The sequence below is a fragment of the Protopterus annectens genome, chromosome 3.part0 (assembly GCF_019279795.1).
Source record: "Protopterus annectens isolate FY-2018-M chromosome 3.part0, PAN1.0, whole genome shotgun sequence".
Classification (NCBI taxonomy): Eukaryota; Metazoa; Chordata; order Ceratodontiformes; family Protopteridae; genus Protopterus; species Protopterus annectens.
In genome coordinates this window covers 842,965,582-842,980,725 of record NC_056731.1, presented here as the reverse complement: position 1 = coordinate 842,980,725, position 15,144 = coordinate 842,965,582, and the positions used below count along the sequence as shown (strand labels likewise).

The window sequence follows — 15,144 nt, the reverse complement described above, 5'->3', positions numbered from 1 at the left end:
TACAGAATACATGCTTTTCATGGGCTGTCATGCCTCCATTTTGTCAGATGCAAACATGTAATCAGCTACTAACCTAACAGTATAGGGACGCTCATGCACGCGAAAATGGCCCTATCCTGGATTGCACAGTGGCAATAGTGTGTGCAGGAGCTGCTATACTGTTCCTGCACAGGATTGGCCATTCGTGAATTTGGCCGAATGACTTCCTAGTTGGGTGTTATAAAGGGAAAAATAGGCCTTTCAGGGGTTGTGAGGCCCTCTTTCTGTGGTATCATTCTTCATAACATTGTTGGGTGATCCTTTATTTCCCCAAGAACACCTGTTCTGTCAGGCATTATTGCTTGCTTGCTTAACACAATTCTCAAACACATTACAAATCCACTAGTATTATCAGTGTTAAAAGATGTATTCAAAGTTGCCACTACAGCCCAATGATGCCGTACCTTTAAAAATACACAACTGATATGCATTCCATTCAAAATTATTCCCATTTTGATATAGTTGCATTTCTCTTGAGTCAGATTAATCTTTGGCAGAATAAAATAATTCCCCATGCCAAATTTCTATAATTCTGTGTATAAATGTATGTTTGTATTCTTTGTTTCTGTTTCCATCATTGTTTAAATAAGGTTTGACCCTTTTGGTTCCATATTTTTCTTAAGATGTTCACCTTAAACACATCTGCAGAGCAGTAATTCCCTCTAAAAGTGGTTTTGCAACTATCTAAAATAATGCATAAAATCTAAGCTATTAATGCAACAATATGTTCTAGGCTACCTATTTTTAAGGAATTAGCTGACCTTACAGAAACTAATGGTCGTCCGCCTGTGATATCAGCATAAGTGCAGCAACTCATGACCATTAACTTCTAGGATCACCCACCCAATTAACTGTTACTGTCCTGTTATTGTCTAGTATTGCCAATGTATGTACAGGTAACTTTCTTTAGTATAAAGGATGCATGTTAACAATCACTCAGTGTTCACTATGTAACTCCTTAGTAATTAATGCTTTCAACTATTTATTATGCAGGTTCTTTGAAATAAACTGCCTTGTCTATATGATATAGAATTATAGGAAAGTATACATGTGTTATCTTTACAATGCTCTCAAAACTGCCTTTTCTTTTGTATATTGGTTTGACTTTCTTATGCAAAATCGTGTAAAGTTTGTATTTTTATCTCTTTTGTGTTACAGCTGTGCAATTATATAATATCACAATGAAGTCTCTTTGCTCTGTACTGTTCTATCTCATGCCTGGGTTGCAGACGGAAAAGGTTTGTTAAGGATTGATTCATTAACCCAGTCAGCCAAGAGTAAATAAATTAATACATTGTTGTTAAAAACACACAGAGAATTAAAAAGTTTACAGAAAAGGAACAGTAACACCAAATGTTATTTAAAGCTTATCTTCTGTTACTAAATATTTATTTATATTTTAAAGATCCTAGAGTAGTATTGTTTAGTTAAATTAATAAATTCTGCATGTAGTATTATTTAAAGGAAGCCTTTCCTAAACAGATAGCTTATGCATGCCCCGTACATTTCCACTACAAGGGAGTGGCCACATCCCCATACTCTAGAAATAACACCAGTTTCACTGGCAGGGAACAATATCCATGCATGTGTTGCGGGCATAGGAACTTCTAGTAGACAGATGAAGCACACCGGATTTAGCCCCTTGTCTGCAAACAGCACAGGCGAGTTTTTATTAGTTGTAAAACAGCTCAGTACATCTAACACAGCATGGCATGGTTTGCACTAATAAAATGAGCGATTCTGGTAAGGCATTTTATTTTTCATGGACACCATGGTCAACAGAAATAGCAATGAACTTACTCCCAACTAAGGTGCTCTTGCCCCCTTGACAGGATACAACCCACCCAACTGTTGTCTAGGAACGCAGACAAAGCTCTTATCACTCGTATTAAGGCTTATAGCATGCATTCTGCCCAGCAGGTGAAGAGTTAAAGACGGGACCAGCTGATCACTTATGGCTCTAAAAGTCTGTAGTAGTTAGTTGTTGAATAATAGCCAAGCAAAGAGTATTGTTATATAAAACAGAAGATTACAGAGCGAGGTGTGATGCTGTGCTCATATTTATAACGAGAACAGTAAAAATAACAGGTTACAGTCTGAAGAAAGCAAGGCTATTCCACCTGCCAGTCCAAGAACTCTTCATTGCTGAGGTAAAGCCTGCCTGCATGCGTGGTTCTCTGCTTCTGTAGTCATTTATTTTATTTCCTTGCTTATTTGCTTGCTCCTCTCCTGGTTTATCAGACATCATTGTTTTGTTCATTAGGGATCATCTCCAGGTTAGGTCATACGACAGGTGAGTTATGATGGCTGGAGTGCGATTGCGGTGTCCCGGGTAGGTACCCTAAACGCGGCTGACCAGCCATTAACATTGTAAAACCGTGCCATCACCACCACAAACAGCTCCAGCCTTAGGCTGAGGAAAGTGCTATTAGTGACCGACCTACGGAGTGGCCGTAAAATGACAGTAAATCTGAGTTGTACAAACGGTAAGTACAAAGTGCTGAAGTATAGTGGGATTGTTTTCCCATTGTGGACGGCACCATGAAATGAAGCTTTGTAACATTAACTGGCACTGAATCAAGAAAAACGACTGGCTTTATTTACATGGCATATGTTATTTATAACGAGTGGTTGTATTGTTTTAAAAGTCTGATTCTTAACTAATTAAAGCTTAAGGACAGCAACGCCCTCTACTATCTCATACCCCTTCCGGATGGTACCCTTAACTGCAGACGGAGAATGACAAAAAGGAAGTTACTTTGCCACTAGCCAAGTTGTGTACCATTTTACTTACTGCACTTGTATTAACAGTCACACAAAGGAAACAGTGTCTATAGGACGGCAGGTCAGTGCAACAGCAGGTTGTACTCTTTGAAGGGTACCTGTGTGCTGTTAAACCAATCCACATCTGTGACTACATTGCGTTTTGGTGAAATCAGCACTCCGACTTGTACTGGATGAGATATTCAACGGGTGCACAATGATGTTCCAGCTGTGGAAATATTAAAAGACAACAACGTAGTTAGCAATAGGTTTTAACCATTATAGCTTGTTAGTTATCCCGCCGCAACTGACTGCAGTTAGAGCCGCCGGAGGTATTGAGCGTCCACTGGCGGCGACGAGTGACTTGGCAGCTCCTCCCCCATAGTGTCTCCTGCACTCTGCAGAGGGGAAAAAAGGACACTGGGACGTGATCAGGTAATAAAATGCCGCATTTCTTAATAAACTATTTTACTCGGTCATTCTAGCATTGCACTTTCACTGAAGCCAGACTTAATTCCTGGGTTTCGTTCCGACGTAACTGCATGTCTGGTGTGATTTGTTTTAAAATGTATATATGCAATGTATATCTCGCTTAGGTCTGACAAGTCTAATTTTTATTTTGCCAAAAATAGCTGTTTATAGAGTAGTGACTGATGCTTTATTTTGTATATGCTTTCATATTTTAGGAGATCCTAGTTAAACGTGACAGTGCTACATTAATATAGCAACAGCAGTTTTATCGGTAAAGGGGGTACCTTACATAATGTATATTTTTTTGCTCTGGTTGGTTGTAAAACTGTCATTCTTCATAGTTGTAAAGGTATTTGATAAAGAAAGGGCGAATACCAACGGGCTTTTGTTCTAGCCTTTATCTGTTTTCATTTCAAAGATATTACTATGCAACAAACAATACAACATGCTCCTTTTGTATGCAGCCAGACAGTGACATAATCAGGAGATGAAAGCTGCACATGTAGTAGATAAGCTGCTGTGGCACAAAAACAATACCTATTAACCTTTTGACGAGGTGACAGCATTGTACTTAGGACACTATCATTCTGGTGACCTTTCTATTCTTATGTAGACACCGCTTCTGATTTCAAGACCCTTTACAGCCTTGCCGCTTTGAACAAATGCTGGAGGCTTCTTTGTCTTATTATTTTACGGAAATGAAATTTACTAAAACATACCTTGATGATTGCTAGATGGTTTGATTAGAAAATTGTGGTAGTTCTATGATTCTAATGACTTGTTTACTGTACTTATTTTGGGTCAGTTGTCCCAGACAATGAAACATTAAAATAGCAATAACATGAAAGATAAAAGCGATGCATGAATATCCTGTGTAGTTTTTTTTCAGGCAAGCTTCTGCAAGATTTCCAAGTATTTGAAATAATTTTCTTGTCTTATGTTTTAAGTGAGTCATCAGCGGAGTGACAATAGAAAGAGACTTTGCAAAATGAGAGGGGTTCCTCTAGGAAGAATTACAGCAGAGAACTCTTGTTTGTGTGGTTGCCAATTTTTCATTTTCCCAGTGTGGGATATTTTCCCAATGATACATCAGATTTTGCAGAGCCAGACATACCCACAATCAATGCAAATCAATGGGTTTTCACAACTGCAAAATCAAGACTTGATGTTATGGAAGTTTACTCTGTTGTTGCACATATGAGACACCTTAGTAAGATAAGGGTACAGCCACAAATTTAGAACTAAGTGAAGTATGAGCATAGAAGGAGATGAGAACCCACATACTGTGTGCCCTATGCATTCCTAAGCAGCCTTGTTATATTAACCTCGCCATATGTTTTGGAAGTGTTTATTTCATGCATGTAGCATGCTGTCTGTGGATACATTTTCAGGTCATATTTTCCTTACTTTGTACCCTTGCAAATCCTTGTCATATCCTTTCATTTGTAAGTTGTTTTAACTGACATGTTATTCTCCTACTCTCTGCTAATGCCTCTGACCTATTTGATATATTTTCATGTTTTCTTTCCCTCTTTCTTCTATTTGATATAATCCGCAGTCGATCTTTTGACAAAAAAGTCCAGAAAGTAATAGATGCACATATTTCATGGTCATAAATGTTTGATCTTATATTTTTTATTAATTTTCATTGTACTCTATCGAGTGATATTAATGCATATTTAAGTATCAAACTACCTATATTATAGAAAGAGCCTGGACAGCAACATGCAGTTTTAGTTGAAAAAATTTAATGGATATTTGGTGATCTCTTATTATGAAGTACTGCTTGATTACTAATGTTTAGTAGCGATTTTTTTTTTTTTCACTATAAAAGTGTGCGGTGATACAACATATCTGTTTAAACATAGTTTCTGTAGTGAGCTTGGCAGTATGCTGTTTTAAAAATTTCTTGCCGGTTTCATTTTTACTTTATTATTTTCTCTTAACTGCTTTCACTTTACAGTCATAGAATCACAGTCCATGAATACATGACTTTCCAGATAAGGTCTCACCAAAAACTAGCACTCCTTGGTGTCACCAGGTAACTGAATCCATTGATAATATTGGTGCACTTCAACAGCCTTCAGTCTCTTCCTGTGCTAATTTACACCAGCTGCTATTTTTTACTCTTAAGGTGCTGCTTTGCTGTTGGGTAATTATCATATCTTCTTGCATTACACAATTTTCCCATGGCTCTTTATGTTCCATGCTCATGATTCTTCGTGTTTTATTGTGGTGAATGTCATTTGTTTATTTGAGACCTTTCTTGGCTACTGTACCCCCTTTTCTAGTTTATTTATTTATTTACTTTATTGACACTTGAATACCAGGAAAGTCTGATCGGGTAAAGCCCATATTCAGGAGAGACCCGGGGAGAAAAGCTCTAAATTTATTACAGAACATTTTAAGAACAACAATTTTCAAAAATAAAATAAAACTTCTTAAAGTTAGATATAATTTAAAAACATTGGTTAAGAATAGATACAAGGTATATGACAATTGTTTAATATTTACAGAAATTTTAGACAGTGTGTAAAGAAATTAAAGGTAAGTTAGTCTAATAAAATTAGGAATTACAATATAAACCTGAGGGGAAAAAAGGCTTATGGTATATTTAGAGAAAAAGTCAGTCAGGGAAGGGAATTCTTTTTTTTTTTCCAAAATCTCTTTATTTCAATTTTCTTTTTTCAAATAATAACAACAATACGGTAACTCAAAAACACAAATAAACAATACAAATACCTGTCTAAAGAAAACAGACAACAATCTAGTTCTGAGAAAATTGTACCTATATATATATATATATATATATATATATATATATATATATATATATATATATAATCTATATATACAATATATACACAAGAAGTAGCTTTGCGCATTGGCAGTATCGTAGCTAATGAGGGAAAAGAATTCAATAGCAGTAAGGAAATAAGTGAAGAAGGGAAAGTAAAGAGGTATAAGGAATGAAAAGGTACTTGTTCACATTTAGGGATATAGTTCATTCTGGTTATAGGCAAGAACAAAGGCAGATTTTAGCTAGGAAGTCTTTCAAAGTAGTTTGGAAAGATGGGAGGGTATAGATCTGATGGATGCAGATAAGGAGTTTGAGACCTTAGTAACCTTGTATGAGTACAAACAATGCCCAGCAGATTTGCTAGGTTTGTAGACAGACTAAAAGGTTTTGGTCACTGGATCACAATGACTAACGAGGAACTCTCAGGTCAATTTATAACTGAGAGCAATCGGATTATAGCCAGAACAAAGCAATTAACAAAGAGATGCAGTAAAACAGGTCGTCTGTCATTTCCTGAGACTAAATAACTGGCATGTACAGTATTGTACTCGTCAAGCTAAAGAAGACAGTGGCAACTTAGTAAGAGGTACTTAGAGTGCACAGACTATTTCACAGAGACTTTCAATCCCAGAGTAGGCTTGTATGTAACTGGTTAAAGTTACTATGCAGTGAGGTAGTTACCTGAAACAGAACAGGGTTGGGAGAATTTGTAGGTACATATGTATGTGTGTCAACAGGCTGACAGAGGAATCACTAATAAAGAAAAAACAATATATCTTCTGGCAGTGAGGTCCATGAAAGTAGTATTATCAGTAATATAAAATGACTAGGGATCTAGTGATGGTGAGTATGGTGTTTGTTAGCACTAATTTGCTTGGAAAGACTTGTGGAAGTACAGATGCTCATCTGGTGGGGCACTCCTTTCCTTACTGTCTGAGAAGGAGGAAGAAGCATGGAATCTTTTTCTGGCTTGGTGTTTCTGTATGTATTATATGGTGTGTGTGTGTGTGTGTGTGTGTGTGTGTGTGTGTGTGTGTGTGTGTGTGTGTGTGTGAGATTTATATGTATAAAATATATGTGTGCGCACATGTATATACAAAACAGAACAAAAGCCTTAATTTACTGTTCAGGTTGTTTCTTTTGCCTGTCGATCGAGAAGATTGTGTGTATGTGTGTGTGTATATATATATATATATATATATATATATATATATATATATGTAATATGTGTGTACATACACGTGTGTGTATGTGTGTGTATGCATGTATGTATATATATATATATATATATATATATATATATATATATATATATATATATGCATGTGTTATGTATAAATATATATTGTACAGTTGTGTAAAGTCTCACCACAGTAGATTTCCTTCACTCTTGCAGTGTTCCTAAATGTAAGGGATATCTCGTCCTGGACAGTCAGATACTTGGTCAGTGCTAACTAGTTGTCAATGAATGGGGCTTGAGATTTAAACCACTACTTGGTACTACTGAGATCACCCCTGTAGTTGAGAACAATAATAGCTTGGATTATACTAAATCTATGGTGTTGACTGAGGGGGAAACATCTGTCTTTGTCAAAAACACTATTATTAACAATTGGAATATGTTTAAGTGTAATCAAGACTTATGGACAATTGTTGGCAACAAACCCTCTTTCACTTATAAGGTAAATAGGAATTTAAAAAGTCTACTGGATAACCGTGGGCAGGTAAAGAAACATAATAACGGGGACTACCAAGTGTGGTGCCTGTGAGTATTGCAAATATATTATTGGTACCCCTTCGGTGTTACTGGGACCCTACAATATTGAGGTAAGGTTCAGGATAGGGACTTGCAATACTTCTGGAGTTGTGTATTTAGCAGTATGTCAGTCATGTAACAATATTATGTGGGAAAGACGGAAAGGAAGTTATGTAGGAGAATCTATGAGCACCTATATAACATTTCTAAGCATGACGAAAAGAATGCATTATTTAAACATATCAAATCTTTCCCTGAACACTTGTTTCAGTTTGGTATCCTTGAAGTAGTAGGTAAAGACATCAGAGGGGGTGATTGGACTCACCAACTCCTTAGGGCAGAAGCTAGATGGCAGTTAGAATTGAATGCCACTGTTCCACCTGGGCTTAATGATCATGTTAGCATTAAATCAGAGCTCAAATTTAGGGCCTATAAATTATAATGAATTTTTATTCAGATATTTATACACCAATATCCTTACAATTAGTAATATTTGATTTTTGGGATGGCAGTTGTACTATCTATATTTGTTTTATTACAGCCTATTTATGTACATAGTACATGTGTTTTTTATGTGGCATGTTTTAGTGTTATAACAAAAATTCTTTAGTATATCATAGGACAATAGTTTTCTATTGCATCAATGTGACAGTATTTTTAAAGTAATTGATATAGTATGTTATTGTCATTTCTCATTATCCATTTATCATTCTTTCCACTTGGATTCTTCCACTTTAAGGACAGCTTTTTTCAATGATTGGTCACCTGTTCATTTAATTATGGTTAAGGTTTCTATATTTAAGTGAGTGTTTTACATGCAAGTATGGTTCTGATGAAGTCTATTGATGAAAGCGCTTAACCATTTTATTATTTGTGAATAAACTGTGTTCTGTGTTTGGAGGACTTTGGCTGTGAGGTGTATTTGTATTTGGATCGTTTTGCTGTGTTACACCTGTTTGGCACCGTTTTTTGTTCATAGGTTCATACTAGGCTATCTGCCCTAGGGCATTTATAAGCCTAGCCAGAGTTGTGTGGCTTTCACCACCCCTTAGGTTGAAGAATACTATACCCATTACTTTGCCGTGCCTCTGTCCAGCAGTGATACAGAGATGATCCCCAGGGTAAACCTACGATCTCCCATCCACTGGTCAAGATTCCTCTTGAACAGAGCCAGCGAGGTGCTCTGTCTCACATGGACCGGGATTCTGCTCTACAGCATAGGGAGTCTCTGGGTGATGAATCTGTCCCTCCAGCACGTCCTATTTATATCCATGTTGAGGTTTAAGTCTCTTGCTCTTGTGGCTCTGGTGGATTTGGATTTTTTGAGGTGGAGCATGTCCATTAATTCTGGGTTGGACATGGCCTTGTATATCAGGCACAGGTCACCTCTGAGCAGACGGTATGCGACTGAATAGAGCTGGAGTTTCTTCAGTTGGGCAGCATATGGCATATTTTTGAGCCCCTTTATCCTTTTGGTGAGGAACCTTTGGGGTCTTTCCAATTGCTGCAGGTGTCTGGTAAGATACATTCCGAATGGGGCATTGTACTCAATCATTGGTCTGATAAGTGAAGAGTACAGGGGAACAATGACCTCCCTTGATCTGGATGTGAATCCCTTCATAATCAGGTGGGCAATGTAGAAGGTCCTCCTAGCCACTTTGGCAATGTGTGTGTCAAAATAAAGGTTACTGTCAACTTGGGTCCCCAGGTCCCTGATAACCTCTTCTGTGCTTAATGGATTGCCACCTATGTGGTAACTTGGGGGTTACCTTGTTTTACCAAAGGGTATGACTATACATTTTTTGGCGTTTAGCTTAAGGCCATGGCTCTGGCACCAGTTATCCATTTCTATGAGACCTCTCTGAAGGATATCTGTGTCTGATGGATTTTCAACTATGGCGCCCAGTTTGCAGTCATCTGCAAACTTTGTCAGCCACAATCCTCCTATGTTTGCCTGCACTTCTGAAAAGTAGATGCTGAACAAGAGGGGGCCCAGGACTGAGCCCTGTGGGACACCGCTTGTGACCGGCTTGGAGTCTGACATGGCACCAGCAACTCTAACCCTGTGGGTTCTGTCCTTGAGCCAGTTTGCAACCCATCTTGTGACATATGGGTTTACATTTAAGCTGGTGAGCTTTTCTATGATACCCAAGTGGGGTATTGTGTCGAAAGCATTTGCAAGGTCAAGGTAGGCTGTGTGAACTGCCTTACCCTCATCAATGGCCTTGGTGACTGTTTCAAAAAAGTCGACCAAGTTCAAGAGGCATGATCTGCCCTTGACAAAGCCGAATTGGGTAGGATCCAATGTCTGTAGGTCCCCTATGTCTTTATTTATGAGTTCCATTATGATCCTCTCCATAGCTTTGCAGACCAGGCTTGTTAAGCGTATGGGGCGGTAATTACCAGGGTCCGTAGAAGCACTGCCTTTGTGGAGTGGGGCCACAGTTACCGTACACCACTCTTTGGGTACGTATCCTGTGGTAAGGCTAAGATTAAACAGCAGCCTTATGTGTGGGTTTAGTTCCTCATTGAGTTCGTGTAGCACACAGCTGGGGACACCATCCGGTCCCATTGATGCTGTGTTTTTAGCTTTAGAGAGAGCAGCTCTCACCTGGGCATTTGAGATGATTGGGAGGCTACACTCTGCTGGGATTGATATTTCTCCTTTTGGGGGGGAGGGAGGGGAGAAATTTTCACTGAACCTGTCTGCCAGTATGTTTGCAATGTCTGTGGGTTCAGTGATTTTTGTATCATTTTGGACTAATTCTGAGCATATCTGGGAGTTTCCACCCAGATTTCTAACATAGCTAAAGAAGGCCTTATGATTGTCTTTTGAGTCCTTGGCGATTTTTTTCTCAAAGTTGGCCTTGGATGATTTTATGAGTGATCGTAGTTTTTTACTAGTATTGATCAGAGATGTCTTCCCTTTTAGGGATTTTGCTCTATCTTGTAGTAGCTTTCTCCTCTTGTTGTAAAGTTTGTTTATGGCTGGGGTCCACCAGATCGGGCTTGCCTTTGGTGGAAAGGGTCTTGATTTTATTTGGGATTGCTTGATCCATGCAATCCTGGAGGTGCTCGTAGAAAGCATTTGTAAGGGATTCAGCAGCGTGGGTTGTGGTTTCCAATGGCTCAGGGCCTTGAAGGATACCACACCAGTCTTAAGAAGTGTGAAGTTGGCTTTTGAGAAGTTCTTCACTGTGGTCTTTTTTGTTGGGGGTGGGGGCGGGATGTGGATCTCCAGTGAGATTAGTTTATGGTCTGATCTCACCAATGAGGGATATACTTCCGGTCTGGAGCATTTTGTCCCCATGTTTGTGATGATCAGGTCTAGTATATTTTCACCTCTTGTGGGAATGGTGACAAGTTGTTCCATAGCATTTGAGTTTATGAATTCCAGGAACCTTTGGGCTAGGGTATTGGGGCTTGAGTAATGTTCCCAGTCTATGTTTGGGTAGTTGAAGTCACCCAATATGATGGTGTTTGGAGAGACATTTATACTCTCCAGTGTCTTCAGGAAGGCTGTGTGGGGTTCCTGAGTTTGAGAGGGTGGCCTGTAACATGCTACAAACTGTAGAGCAGTTTTGCCTATGGTTAATTGCACCTGAATGGTCTCTGATGCTTTGTGAGTTGCCACCAGCCTGGAGGTGTGGGTATCCTTGATGAATATAGATACACCCCCTCCTTTTGTGGTACGGTCCGGGTTTTGGGGCGGAGCATGATATGAGGTAAAACCTGATAGTACGGGGTGCTCTCAGGGGCCTTGAACCAGGTTTAAGTCACAGCACAGACATCGATGTTCTCCATACTGGGGAGGGCTTGAGGGCGTGCATCTTGAATTTAGACTTCTGGCATTGAGCAGCATCACCCTTAGTTTTTTCCATTATTGTTTTCTAGGGCGGTGGGTTTAGAATTTGAGCCTTGTCTAAAAATGGCACTATGGGGTGGCACGAGCCTTCGCCAATATCCAGAAACCCAGGGGTGACAGGTGCAAGCCGTCCCTTGCGAAGCAGCGTGGCTTGTCAAGCATGTCATTCCAGGCAGACAGACATTGGATCCCCTTAGAATGACACCAGAAATTAAGCCAATTATTAAAACTGATCATTTTGTCTCTGTATTGTGGCATCATTCTTGGTGAAGGTAGGATACTGCTCAGGGTCAGGGTCATACCAGCCTGAGCTACATAATCTGAGAGCGCCTTTATGTCTCTCTTCATGTAGTCCAGGGAGGTACGTCCCAGGTCATTCACACCAGCATGGGCAATGACTGAGTCATACTTGTACTTGCTGTGGAGTGACCTGAGTGCTTGTGTTATGTGGCGGATTCTAGCGCCCGACAGGCAGCTTACTGTGACCCTCTCCTTGTTCAGTCTGGTGAGTGGGACGTCAGTGTGTCTGACTATGGAGTCACCTATGACAAGTGTGTCTGGCATTGTGTTTGGCCTTAAGGGCTGTGACTGATTTGCACACTGACTTTGTGATCTATGTGTTGCTTGTGTTATGTCATGAGGTGGCAGTTGTTTGGGTGTCTGCTTTGGAGGCCTCTGCTGTTTTGGTAGATTTTTGATCAGTGCCTCCGAGTATGTCTTTGTGTGTTTATGTGTTTGATTTGTAGTTGTGATAGTTCTATGTGAGACTGGGTTTATGGTGTGTGTGGTTACCTTCTCCTCCTGTCTGGTTTTGCCAGTCCTGAGTTGAGAGAGCTCAGCCTCCAGTTTGGCTATATAGTTGCATCTTTCGCATGTATTTGTGTTTTGTGGGAGGAGGAGAGGGTTGTCTGTGTACATGAGGCAATTGTAACATTGCCTCAATATTCTAGATTCACCAGCTGAGCAGGAGAGGACGCTAGCAACTGACCCTTTGACATGCTGGAAGAAATGAAAAAGTTTGCTGTGTAACTGAGTCAGAAAGGACCTATAGGGAAGTTGGTACTCAAGGGGGTTTTAAGCTAGTGAAGTACTTTGTATAATATAGAAGTGCTTTACCTGACTAAAAAATGCTTTAGGAACAAGTGTTGAGCTTTACAGATAGAGAATAGACTGTTTAGATTACAAGTAGAGCAGTTCTAAGGGAAAAAATGAAGAGCACACTTTACGGAGCCAGAAATAGTTTAACCTTGTTTAACCGGCACTGCCCGATGGTGCTCTAGTGGCAACTCCGCGCTAAATGCAGAAAAGGCAATAAGTCAGTTGTACAGGCTAGCACACTTTAGTGGGCAGCCAAACAATTAAATTAAACAGCAAACAAACACTTTTCGACTTGAATTAGACTAATTTCAACTAAAATGTACTTTTAAGTGCAGATAATAAAAAATGCAGTAAATAACTATGAAAACAGTTAAAGCTTGCTCTAGGTAAGCAGTAGAAGGTAAAACAAATATAAAAAACAGCAGGATACTTAATCAGGAAAGCAGTCGCTTTTTTTCAGTTCTCTGTAGCCAGGAAGACTCAACAGGACCACATGGAGCTGTGTCTGAGCAATATGCCTTCAAAAAACTTCCAGAGGCAGATTTTAACCAGGGAACTTCAGAAGAGCTAGAAATGGTCCAAAATGACCAATTACTACAGCTTCTTGTGCTGAGGTCACTTCCCTCAAGGACAGGTAGGCTATTCAAGGCTCCCCACTCCCACTGGTGAGCTAAGAAACTTCCTTCTATCCAAGTAAGACAATGAACAACACAGGAACTACAACACAGCCCAGGATACAGCAAGGCCTGTAAACTGGTCTAACTAGTTTAGGAGGGGCAGGAAAACAAGGAATATTTTTTGTTTTTTTGTTTTTAAATAGAAACACACAGAAATGCAGAAAAGGCAATAAGTCAGTAGTACAGGCTAGCACACTTTAGTGGGCAGCCAAACAATTAAATTAAACAGCAAACAAAGACTTTTCGACTTGAATTAGACTAATTTCGACTAAAATGTACTTTTAAGTGCAGTGTTCATGATGGAATAAAAACTCTGTCCCACTTGGAAAGGGGAGACAGGCTGAATTGTCCCTCTGTTCAAGAGGGACCCTAGGACCTCCAGGAAATGAGAAAGTTGCTCTAGAGGAGGTTGAGGAATCCCTAAAAAAGGAGGGAGAGACTTCCATAACATGAAGCAACCCTGACAGATGACAGAATCTAAGAGTCTGAAGTGATGAGACGCCAATGTGGAAGACAAAGGGAGAGGCAGTGCGACAAAGGAACCTGTGCTAAAGACAGAGGGGGGAAATTGTCAAAGAGAAACAGGCTTACCAGATAAAGGAGGCTTATAGGCCACAGAAATCTGAGAAGCCTTAGCACAGGGGGCCCTGCCTCCCACTCTTTCTGCCATAGAGGCCTGTTGGGGTTGCCTGAGAACAAAAGCAGACATAGAAAGATAGTTCCACTGGAACTTATTGCTAGGAGAGACAAAATTTAAAGTCTTGCAAAGCTTTGCCTCTCTCTTGAAGAAACTTAAGCAAGTCAGCAGCAGCAGTCCCAAAAAGATGAGTATTATCCAAAGAAGTATCCAACAACTTGGCCTTAATATCCTCAGGAAGACACTGAAGATGAAGTCAAGAATACCACCGCATGATAGACCCAAAAACCGCAGCCATAGAAGAGGCATCAGCAGCATCATAGCTACGCTTGAGTGGCAAGCTACTTGAGAAGCAGAACACAAAAAAGATAAGGCAGAGGATTTGCCATCACAATCAGGGAGGGTAGAGATAACCTGACTAGCCTGAACCGTCAAGGCCACAGTATACCTGGTAATGTGGATCTGATAATTAATAGCCCTAAAGGCCAAAGTAGAAGCAATGTAAACCTTCTTGACAATGCTCTCTATTGCCCTGCTATTCTTATCCAAATGCAGAAAGTTTAGAAGAAGGCAAAAGTTTAGAAGGCTTGTCAGAAGAGACTGACACCACAGCAGGATTAGCAGAAGGAAATTTACCCCATCAGGTTTCTTAGGAGCAGGAGGCTGAGAATCAGGAGACTGGGAAGCAGCAATGAAAGTATCTAACAAGGCAGCCAACACAGGAGGAATTGCCCATGGTTTAGGAGTATCCACCTGAAGCAACTCATAATATATTCTGTGAATATCCGACACTTTAGTAGAATCCCACTTAAAGAACTCCATATCATAGCAATTATACCCCCGAAGGACAATTCCTTAAAAGGAGGCACAGAGTTAAAAGACTCCTCATCAGTACCATAAGCTAAAGGTGAAGGCATCTGAGAAGAATAGGACAAAGACCCCCTCACCAGACAGGGAATACTCATCCGAAGAATCTGGTTCCCTAAACTATTTAGAAGGGGTCGAGGTCCAAAGAAGAGCAGGGACTGAAACTTCTTG

The 15,144-nt window shown here is 39.8% G+C and overlaps 1 protein-coding gene across 2 annotated transcripts in view; it reads left to right on the top strand.

Annotated features, from left to right (window-relative positions):
* The first annotated feature begins 1,617 nt into the window (after window positions 1-1,617).
* Window positions 1,618-15,144, top strand: part of RNF152 (ring finger protein 152) — a 338,000-nt gene continuing 324,473 nt past the window's right edge. Inside the window, exon 1 of one of the 2 annotated variants that reach the window (XM_044065175.1) lies at window positions 1,618-2,189. The gene's annotated coding sequence lies outside the window, so the exon portion shown is untranslated. The other variant, XM_044065176.1, reaches the window with a different exon arrangement.